Source organism: Anopheles moucheti, chromosome 2 (assembly GCF_943734755.1).
Source record: "Anopheles moucheti chromosome 2, idAnoMoucSN_F20_07, whole genome shotgun sequence".
NCBI lineage: Eukaryota > Metazoa > Arthropoda > Insecta > Diptera > Culicidae > Anopheles > Anopheles moucheti.
In genome coordinates this window covers 100,670,063-100,679,730 of record NC_069140.1, presented here as the reverse complement: position 1 = coordinate 100,679,730, position 9,668 = coordinate 100,670,063, and positions in this window count along the sequence as shown.

Here is a 9,668-nt window from a genome sequence, read left to right as displayed (position 1 = left end):
ACACCTAGACACACCGTGCTGCATCGGACAATCGTGTCCACAATAACCAATGAATGTCAAAAAAATGCTTCACCACCGGATGTGTTTTGTAGTTTCCTTTTTTTATTGTACCTGTACCTGGCACATACGGAATATAAACTTTATAGAACAAGTTTAAATACAAAATGTCAGTTAAAAATTTATACAACTCTACTTCCGTTTTCCTTGGGAGGACTTCCAAAATTTAATAGTTTTTGTTACCAACAGTAGTAACCTCGCATTGTACCTTCAAGCTGCAGTGTAATAATGAATCGCTCAGACCATACCTTACGGCCATAGGGATAGACCAAGCCCGGTTGTAGACCAGAGAAAGATTGACACGTAATTCTTCCACTGCGTCATTGTCCCGATCGATTTCCCAAACCGGCTCAAACGGTCAGGCATCAATCGCTCGCAACTTTCCCATGTTCATCCCCAACCGAAGGGACGCAAGGGCGAAATTGCTTAATTTTTGAGCACCAGCTTTTTCGCACTGTTTTGCCAACCGGACTGGTGCATTGCATTGTTGCGAGAAAGATGATGTTTGTCGTCCCACGGACGGTGTTTCTCCCATGAGGTCAGAACATTAGTTTCGTAGAAAATCACACACCGTTCAGCCGTTGACAAAAAGGCTTTGCCCGATGTTTCATTATTGGGTACGGAATGGGGTGTTTTTGTTGGTGCAAATGCTTTTTCACAAGGTTTTGGTTTTCGTTTTGTTCCGTAACCTCGAGGCAATGGCCTTTTCCCATGGTTACATGGCGGCCCATGGTTTTGTCGTCAACGGTTCGGTACGGAGAATGTTTTGTCACCAGCTCCTGTCACTACAAACTATCCTTTTTGGACACCCGGAATAAAACATACAATGAAAGACCATCCTTCTGTAGGCTGTTGGAATTGCATTTTCGTACCAGTCCGTTGGTTTTGATCGTTCCATCAGTCCCGTAGCATAATTACCTTTCTAAATTTAGTTATGATATCGAGTGCATCTTTGAAAGTTTCTTCCCTCTGGAATCCCTCCTGGAATTCAATCGAAATGGCTCGTTTGACCAGAATGGACCAACACACAAATCATGCTGATGCATTTAGCGCATGCAATAAAACAAAGCAATGATCTATGTTGCACGGATGTATGCGCTTCAAGTGTCTGCCTGAGAGAGAACAAAGTCCGCTGTTGAGCCGGCACCGCATTCATGCTTAGAGACGAACCGATAGCGATCAACGTAACCACTGTGAGGAAGTACAAAGCGAAACACGAACAAAATGCTTCCAACTTGATCATGATCGTCCAGGAAAATAGTTCACAAACCCGCACCCGGGGGGGAGAAATGGTCCGAGCAGCACAGCCACTTTGCATCCTTCACGGAAAGCAAACGAGGCCAGGACCGCGGGAAACGCCCGCGGTGTGGATGCTTACGGTGCACGGTGGTGGAAATCAGCAGGAGCAGGAACGCTGCCGTGAAGAAGGTCGTGAAGATCGTGGAAACGGAGAAACGGCTTTTGCACGACGCGAGAACAAAAAGAAAAGAAATTATTCATAAAATTTAAATTGATGGAAGTAATCGAGGCAAAGGCGAAAGATGAAACCTCCGTGATAAAGGAGCCATCGTTAGGCCGGATGAACTGAGCCGGAGCCCTTCCACCGGTGCTCCGTACCGAAAGGCAGAGAGATTGAACGATCGAATGACAGATGAGACTTACACAGGCCGGGGGAGTGATGGCTGATAAACGGTCCCGGTCGGATCGCAGCAGATCGGGCTGGAAGCGGAGCGGACAGAATAAAAATGGTGAAACACATCTCTCACTTTGCACTCTCACTCGCCAACCCTCGGTACCGCCGTCGGTTTTGTCGTTTATATTCATGCGCACACATCAAACAATCGGTGCCATAGTTATCCTTACCAACCACCCCCGGGGGGACCAGGGGACGCCCGCTGTCCAAACCGCCCTTGGAGTCTTGGTGCGATTTGGGCGAGAATTATGAACAGGTCGGGCAAAACAAAACGCGCTGGAGGAATTTCGATTATGCATCGTCGCCTTCGTGTCACTACTTATTGTCGCTGCACGCAGCCCAACAGTTCCCAAACGCACACACCTCACTTCTTTTGCATACGAGCAATTGATGCATAATGTGCACCTATTTATACGCACCGCATGGACGGGCTGCGCCGGTGAACAAACATGCGTCGTCCCGCGTTCGGTCGTCAACCGTCCGTTGGAACGCCCGCGAGACAGGGTTTTCAAAGCCTTAATGATACTTACTTTACATGCTGCACACATCACGCCGGGAAATAGGGAAAAATAAAGAAGTAATGTACGCAACCATAACCACCAACACATATTGGCTGGCTATTGAAACCGATGCTTCCTGCTGCGAGCGAAGGTGTTGGTAGTGAGAATACTGTTGGAACTATTGCTTTACAGCTATCAACATTTACAGTACTATTGTCAAAAACTCCCGTAAAACTCTCACTAAATCGTGCTTGAAGAATTTTCGTAACCAACTGTTGTAATACAAACAAACATCTCCCACTTCGAGTGCATGATTTAAACGTGAGTCAACGAACTTGCCCACCTTCGAAAATTAATTCCTTCGGATTTCTTAAGCTTCATCCCACCCAGCAGCCACTCGGCCAACTCCTTCGTACAGCAAATGTACTGCTTCACACTCTTGCACCTTCCGAAAACAGCATCCAAACTGAGAGAAATATGAAAATCATGGCATAATTACTCTAATAGCGGTAGAAATCAATTTGTTTTTCCTTCTGTCTTGGTTCCACGATCGCATCCGTATGTCGCTGTCGAGGTTCTGCAGAACCCAACAATGCTTTACTGCAGCAAACCACACTGCCAGAACGGGTTATGTGTGTGATTACATTGTTGTTGGGGCTATTTAAATTCATTCAATTTAATTATCCCCACAATTTTAAAATATTGTTACTGGATCAGTTTTCCGCCCGTCTGGACGACTCCACGATCGCAGCGTTGTGATGGAACATGTGAATGTTCGTCGGACGGCAATATTTTAGCAGTCTGCATCAGTTCGACGAAAGAAATGTCCAGTCATCGGATTGCACTAACAAAAGCGACAACAAACTTGGAATTGTGACGATTGCTGCTTTATCATCATCAAGGATTCCTTCAGGATGTCTGTAAATTAAAGGTATATTTCCTTGGTATAATTAGGTCACGAATGCAACTTTGAACAAATGTCAAGAAATTAGACATAACTAAGAATGAACATCCAATAGTCGAAAACAATGAACGAAAATCGATCGGATGAAACATTTAACTTAACTGCAATTCCATCTACATAAACCCAACCGATACATATTCGGCCTGAATTCCTGGAACAACGCTTCCTGTATCTTGCCATTCCATTTTCATTCTGCAAAGGTTTACGTTGTGTTGTTTTTTGTACTTTTGTTTTTGTGTAGGCCAACATTTTCTCTCGTTCATTTCCATTCCTGCCACGGTTCCGGGGGCTGGTGCCAAATTTGGTCGACGAAAAAATAATGAAAATAAAAAAAAACAACACCCGGGTGAAAGATACTGCAAACCACCATGACCAGTCCAGCCAAACCCGGTGTGTGTAAATAGGGCAAAACGAAATATAACCCTGTCGCCGTTAAGTAATTTAATGATGACAACGATGGCTGGTAAAAAGCGAAATAATAACACCAAAATAAACGGCAGCAAAGAGTACGCGACTCTCCTCCCATAGGCGGATGCTGGGTACGGTGCGCAACGGTGCACAAAAACATACAATCGTTATTATCACGAGCGTGTGCAAGGAACAGTCAGAAACACAACGCAGGAACGCAACGAGCCCGGCCGGAGACGATCGACGACCAAATCGAACCTGTTTGCGAACTGGCAATGCGGCGATGCGAACGGAACCGAACATATCCAGCATTACATTCTGGTGTCTCACAATGAAGAATTCTCAACAGCAGCAGCAGCACCAGCAGCACAGTAACCAAAAATTGGCAATCGGTGGAAAGATGTTGCTTGCACGAACCGAGGCTCTGTACGGGTTTGCCATGCGAGCTGTACAAGAAACGCTCGTCGCAAAACTAGCCCCACACACAAAAAAAAAATGCGCACACGAAAAATACAATCCACGTAAAAGCGTGCCTGTTCGAAATGGTTCCATCTTTCTTTGCTTTTTGTGGTGCTCCTCCGAAACAGTAGTCCGATATCCGCAAGCAAAAGATGTACACATCATCCAGCAGGATCGGCCGAGGACAACTTACTGGGATGGGGACGAAATGTAGCATTGTTGAGATATGCACTCGATTCGGAGTTCGATTAGCAAAAAAGTGGTACCACCGTCCATAGAAATGCGCCATGTCGGAAAGGTAAAATATAGGATAAACACTGACACAGGAGACAAATAACGAATCGGCTGGCTTATCCACCAAGCAAGCAACCACCCTGAGGCTGTCGAGATAGTGAACGAAAAGAGAAAAGATTCCGATTTTCGAGAATCGATAACAATCTCAATTAAACCACAACCAACATAACTTAGCCCTTCCCTATTGTCGCAGGACCAGCACCAGGATCTCCTTACCAACCGTAACCGACCCGCCTGCCTATAATCCGCTCCAATGCCGGATCTTGCGAGAGAAGAAAAAAAAATCATCGCCCTTGTTCAGCGAATCGATCCAATGTCCAGCAGAAAACCACAACATCATCAAGCTACAAAACAACCACAACACATCAACACGCGCTTCTCAATCTTCCATCTCTTGACTTGGCAGGCAACCGGCTAAAATTGAGTGACATCTTTGTTATTAAAACGGTGTCCGAAGCAAAGATTAAAACAGCGCCAACCTTCAAGACGCGCTGCGGCCGATGGAATAGCGGGAGCAATTCCCGGTGTTGTTTACCCGCGGTCCGCGACACTTTTCACGCGTTATTAAAACATTATCTGGATTTTTTGACCGCGTGTTCGATGTGCCGGATTGTGGACATGTTTTGATTGAAATGTCTGCACGTCAGAGGGCGCAGAAACGAAGCGACGTAGCCCGAAAGCCCGACTGCGTTGTGTCGACCAGTTTTATCTCATCGGGGTTGGAAAAAAACAAAACATGCGTTTATCAATTTACTGCATGTTTGGACACTAACTGGAGCTATGTTTATCCAATTCTGGCCAAACGTACAACAGGACCCCATTTCTTTTCTAAAGGGTCTGGGAGTCAGCGCTAGCAAACACTTGGCACAACGCGTCTAGTCGAACCACTGCATGCCAGTGCATCGTTAAGCTTTTACACTTGCGTCACGGTGAATTCTAGTTTCCAGCGACCTGCATCGCTCCCATCTCATCGCTCGCATCATTATCGTCGACAGTTGTATCGATGTTCCCGTTCGCCCGGTGCGAAGCCCAAGCACGACAGGCAAGTTTCCACCAATGGCCAACCATTTTACACACACTCCGCGAAGGCAGAGCACTAAAATACCAATCAATTAAAACCACCTTTTCGTCACCTTGCTAAGTGATCATACCGGCAACGGCGATGGTGGTGGCAGCTTGGGAAGACGCCTCCACTGTAGCCAGACACATGCAATGTGCCTAGAAGGGGGCCGGAACATGCCTCTCCCCAACGTGAAGCCTCTTCGTCGTGGTGCGATGATGGCTACACGGCTCGTTCGTCACGGTTTCCGTGCATTTGAAGGCTTCTTAATACGTTCTCCAGCCGGGCCGCGTCTTGCCAGCGAATGGCTGCGTTGGGAGCAAACCGAGAAGGCGACAAGAAAGTGATTAGCTTGCCATTCGCCATTCCGGTTTTCCCGATCCGGTCTCTGTAAGATCGCGCACCGAATCCGGCACCGAGTGGAAAGTCACAATGAATCATCTTCAGCGCAACGACATCGGAAACAATCGCTGCCTTTACCACCGGCACTGCTTGGAGAACACTATCCGTATCCGGAACCGATGGGCAGGAAATTGAAATTGAAGCGAATGGTCCCGCCACTCGTTCACCCACCACCGCCCAGCAACGTACTCTACACGAATGAGATCGTTTTGTGCAACGGGCAGACACGTACGTACAACCCACCCCTGGATATCGCAACGCGCGAGTCCTGCCGCTTGGCGGATCCCATCAATCCCTGCTGCCTTCGCGCGCAAACCGTGACCGATGGTTTAACACCTTCCATGAATAGCATCGACGCCAGCCGACCAGCGATCGCTCAAGATAGCTGCACGGCGGCTCCCGTAGATTCGTCCACGTTCGCCCCTTTGGATGCTGCTGCAACAGGTCGATGCCAGCTCTAAATAAAGCAGCACTTGCGCTGAGGTGCAAACATGCAGAATTAAAACGGGAACTGACAGCAACACACACAGAGACCAGCGTTTTTCTCGGCAAACTGTCTTCGTTTTGCTGCGAACGGCTCCGGGGTTTGGTGCCTTCTTGCCACAATGTTTCCTATCTGGGGCTGTCTGGAGTAATTTCCACACATGAGAGTAATTAATTTTCTTGCACCCAACTACTGCACCAGTTTCACGAGTCGACGTGCAGTCGCTTGATTCATTAAAGTGTAATATCTTTATGGAAATAACAGCGTCGATACGCGGATCACACAACTCGGCTAAAGAGTGATCGAACCATGCGATCATGCAACTGCCCGACTTGATTGGTAACAAACGAGCGAGTTCCAAGTAAATTTAGCTACGCTACGAACCAAGCAGAGGGTAAGCATCGCATTGTTTAGGCAATACTAAATCAAAATCTGTCAATCAGTGTCAGACTGCGTCAGATTGGAGGATCGCAGTTACCTCACTCGCGCCGTAGTGCAGCCTGCCCTTCCGCGGGGGCCCCGAGGACTCCCGCTAAAGGAAGAACGACCACCCAAAGATGGATCGCGCAAAACGGACGTCGCGGAACCGTCGAACCGAAATCATCAATTCCGCAATTCAAACGGAAATGGCATCACGCACAGAGCCTCCGCATGCCCCCGCATGGCTGTCCTACTTTGGTATCGTTCCCAGATTCGCCGCCACTTTGCCCTTGCGCAGATATTCATGCCAAGTGTCAGTGATCCTGTTTTGTTCTTCGTTTGGCTCCTTCTAATGAGCTCGTGCGTTTTGGGGTTTGGAGGAATTGTGCAGAGCGGCCATCTACAGCACGGCCCCAATAAGGTTTGCATCAGGGCGGGTGTATAATTCCCATTTTGGACAAAGTCGCTCTAGTCCGAGCTGTTGGGGTCATTGTGGGGACGCTTCTTGGATATGCGATACAGCATCCTGCTGTAGCGATAACTCATTTACCCACACACAGTTTAAGACATTTTGGAATCAATTCGATTGGCAAAGAAAGTTGAGTTGAGGTTTTAAGTGTTGGTGACTTCTCGTCCAAGGTACTCATGTACTAAACATGTAAACAGAGGATAACAATGGAGTAAATACCTTTCCTAGCTTATGTATCATTCAAAACACAGCGTCCAACTGAATTCTCCATACCCCAGAACGTTCTAAAGTGTTAATCCATGGTTTAATTTCAAACTAAATACTTCCCCAAAAAGCCGGACTATTAAAATACAACGCCCACAGACGACAAAGCACACTTCACCGACTGGTAATAAACTTGTCCATTAGCATACTACCGGAAGCAGGAAATAACTAGAATCTCTCGACATTGGAACTAGCACCAAGGGAGCAGTCCCAGCAGGGACGTCCTGCTCGGCAGTGGCCGGTAGAACAATTCATTCCATCCGACAGTGTCGTCGCAAGTCGTCTTCTAGACAAAAGAAAAAGCAACTAAACAAGGAAGCAGCCACGTTGGACGATGGTGTCACAAGAACCAACCGAACTTTCGCTGTGTGCATGGGAAGAAGTTTTAAGACTGTCTGACCGATTGTCTCCGAGTGCTGCACAAAATAGCTGATAGCCGACCATTTGCTCTGTACCGCAGCACATGCAAAACGACTTCAGACGCATGGCCGGGGTTGCAGAATTTCGGTTCCCGATGTACAAACCGTCCAAGAAACTGCCGTGCCTTCATTGCTCATGTATGACAAATGGTTTCGTCTCCTGGACCGTGTGCTAATGTGAAAGTGGACAAAACACTGCTGCTGCCCGTGGGCGTGTGTGGTCGGTGTAATTGTTCCTGTTTCGGATGTACGTGCAGCGTGCAGTTGTCAAAAGTTTTACATACAGCCGTGGCCATACTCAAACCAGAAACCTCACCGGGCGTTCGAACCAAAACCTCGTAAACTTTGCTCTTTGGCATTTTCCTGTATTCCTAATAGGCACTTTCCACTCAATCTTCATCCTTAAGCTAGTTAAGACACACGCACGCACCGAATGCTTCTAACCGAGTGTAACCTGAAGGAAACATAATTTATCCCAAAAACGGGTCAAATTAATGTAGGAAAGAACGAACGAAATCTATTTAAAAAAAAGGTAACCAGCAAAGGAGCAGAGACGTAGACAAATCTTCGACCAAAATTGATCATTAAACAAACGTTTGCAGTCGTTCGCCCGGGCCCGAGACGATGATCCTCGAGTGGGTACGAAATACCCGGAGCCCAGCGCCGTAGCCGTGACCGTGCAGGAAAATGAGGCAGAGAAAAGTTGAAACCTCATTCTTAAAAATTATGTTTAGCCTAACCACAAGAGCCTCATCATGGCACAACAAGCTCGAGTGACGCTGGGCCGGCGGGAGGCTGTGCCCGGACGTTCTTCACCAGCAATGGGAGATGCGAGATCATGAAGATCATACACAGATAAGAATGGTTGTGGATGGGTTCTAGCTCGGGTGCCCTGTCCACGGGCAACTCCCTCCGCAACCGCATCACCCAGGCCACGGAGGGGCCGTTTTGAGGTGGGGAAGAAAATAAAACACTCAGATTCATAAGACTGTTTACACGACCATCATCGACCGGCACAGCGTTGCGAGAAGAACTAGCTGAACGACGGTGAATTTGGACGTTTCGAATCCAGCTAGGCTCCTACATGACCGATCAACCCTTGCCTGAGCAGCAACATTCGAACAAAAGACACGGGGAGAAAACAAAATGAGTTTACAGAAAAAAAAAAACACAAGGCAACGCTCGGCTAGGCACGGACGTTGTAGTCATTAACAATCAAACATTATTTGACTTTGGTCCCTGTTGATGGGAGGTCGAGTATTGGGAGTTCAGATATCGTGGAGATCTTGGTACGCTCGGTAACCTCATCATTTCGTTCTCGTTCCAAACGAAGCCACGGTGATTTGAGGTTGGAAGGAAAGCAATAAGCGTGCGGTAATTGTCAACCGACCGTACAGAAGAAGCGAGCGGATTAAAAAAAGCTGATTATGTCAGTATTGGTAACCTTCAAATTGAATTATAAAATAGTATTATTAGCAAGGTTCTATCTAAACCAGAGCAACTCCAAAAAACCTCAGGAAATTCAATCTTGATCACACTCTCGTTCATTTGTTCGTAAAAAACCCTTCTCATTCCGGTTCCGGATTAAACCACTTGATATGTTTGTCTACCGAAGAGCCTCATCTGCATCAGTGCCCTCAGTACACTAAGAATCGTGTATTACCAAAGCGAAAATTAACCCTTCCCATGTTGGTGTGCTATGTTTTGTTATCGATGGATTAAACGCACCCCTAACCAGAACCCATCAACGAAATGATTATGAGCAATTTGAATCC